Consider the following 2,396-nt stretch of genomic DNA (forward strand, 5'->3'; position numbering starts at 1 on the left):
TGTAGTTACCTGTACCTAGTGCTCTTTATTTTTTCTTATAGTTTTAAATTACTGTCTAGTGTCCTTTAATTTGAGTCTGAAGGACTCACTTCAGTAGTTCTTGTAAGAGAGGTGTGCTAGTGACATAATCAGTCAGTTTTTAATTTATCTGGAAATATCAAAATGATTCCTTAATTTTTGAAGGTGAGATTAGCTGGATATAGAATTCTTGGCAGTTTTTTTTTCTTTCAACACTTTGAAGATGTCATCCCACTATCTTCTGGCCTGCATTAGTTTCTGATGAGAAGTCATTTGTTAATCTTACTGACGATCACTTGTGCATGATAAGTTGTTTTTCTCTTGCTGCTTTCAAGATTCTCTCTTTTTGTCTTTGAATTTCTTCAGTTTGACTATGAAGTGTCTACGGGGAAATATCTTTGAGTTTATTCTACTTAGAATTTATTGAGTTTCTTGAATATGTAGATTGTTGATTATGTAGATATTTATCAAATATTTCTTTCTCTACTCCTATTATGCATATGTTGGTATGCTTGATGGTGTCCCACATGTCTCTGAGGCTCTGTTTATTTTTCTTCATTCTTTTTTCTTTCTGCTCTTTAGACTAGATAATCTCTATTGAACTATCTTTAAGTTCTGTGATTCTTCTACCAACTCATATCTGTTGTTGAGCCCCTCTAGTGAATTTTTTATTTCAGTTAAAGTGTTTTTGAACTCTAGAATTTAAATTTAGTTATTTTTCATAATCTGTCTGTTTAGTGATCTTTATTTGGTGAGACATCATTGTTATAAAAGAGTTCATTTAATTCTTGAGACATGGTTTTCTTTAGTTATTTGAACATATTTACAGCTAATTTAAAGTCTCTGTCTATTAAATCTGAAACATATATATATATATATATATATATATATATATATATATGGCAGTCTTTCCTGTTTCTTTGCATATATCGTAGACTTTTGTTGAAACCTGGACATTTTAGATAATATATTGTAGCAAGTCTGGTATCAGATTTCTACAATCCATAAAGTTGCTATTATTGTTGTTGTTCTTCTTGTTGCTGCTTATTTGTTTTGTGACTTTCCTGGACTAATTCTGTAAATTCTTTAATGCTTACACTGTACAGTCACTGAGTTCTCTGCCAACTATCTTTTTTTTTCATATTTTATTTTAAAGCCTGGCTTTCTAGAGTCACACCTGGATTGGTATAATTAGTGGTCAATCAATGATTGGCTAGAAGATTTGCTTAAATACCTTGCCAATATGTCTTCCACCCTTTGTCAAAGGGATTCGTGTGACATGGCACACTTTCAGACTTCAGGCAGTTTAAAAAACATCCTTAGCTTTTACTCCCTGTTCATGCAAGGTGTCAAGGTCAGCCAGAGTTGAGTCACCAGTGGCTTCTATTTTCCCTTGTCTTTTTTAGACATGCGCACAGCCTTTTAGAGCCCCAGGAATATGTTGGAGCTTTTCAAAATTCCCTATGGTCATCTAGTTATCCAGGATTTTCTTTTAAATTCCTGGCCAGGCCCTTGTTTGCCTCAACTGAAATCACAACTGAATCACAGCTGAAACTTTTCTAGCAGTTTTCTACTGTTTTCAGTAATGTCCTGTGTGTGGCTTCTCCTCCTCACTTGCTGAGCTGAGCTCTGTAAATAGCCAGCACATTCTGAGAGTTAAGATTTCCCAAAAAGCCTCATGTTCAGACAAAACATCAACTGTGTTTTGGTAATGGTGCTTTTAATGTAGCTCTAAAAACCATCAGATCTCCCCCAGAACTCTCCATTGTTGCTAGCTTTTGACTGCTGTGCCATTGAGCTTGAAAGGGACGTGGAATGGAATAGTTCCAAGTTAAAAATGTCACAACACTCCTCACATCCCCCAGCTGTCTTACTGAAGTTCAGTAGTTTCTCCTGCATTGATTATTTCCAGTTTGTTCTGTAACTTTGATTAATTACCAGAATCCTGAAATGGTGATTTTAGTTGTTTTGAACGTATTTTTGTTTTTTAGAGGTAGAGAAAATTCACTGAGACCCTCACTCTGCCATTTCAGAAGTTTGATCCTTAATTATATAACCTTAAACCTTAAAACATTTCCATAAGACTTTTGAAATAGCAAATAAAGTTCTTGCCACTTTTATGTATTTCATAGGGCATCCTGGGACACCGGATGTTAAACTGCTGATTTTGTTTGGTAACTTCATTTTATATGTTTATATTGACTGTATAGTTTTTTTAGTTAAGATTTCTCAAATTAATGATGATTGTCATTATAGGGTTATTCTAGTCTTTTTTTTTTCTTTACTTTTGGTCACATCTTGATAGGATGCTGAGTGTTTTCCATCTGACTCCCAAATATTCAGTTCCAGACCAGAAAGAGGAGTAGGGAGGTGGTAGG

The sequence above is a fragment of the Trichechus manatus genome, unplaced genomic scaffold, assembly GCF_000243295.1.
Source record: "Trichechus manatus latirostris isolate Lorelei unplaced genomic scaffold, TriManLat1.0 scaffold00026, whole genome shotgun sequence".
Lineage (NCBI taxonomy): Eukaryota > Metazoa > Chordata > Mammalia > Sirenia > Trichechidae > Trichechus > Trichechus manatus.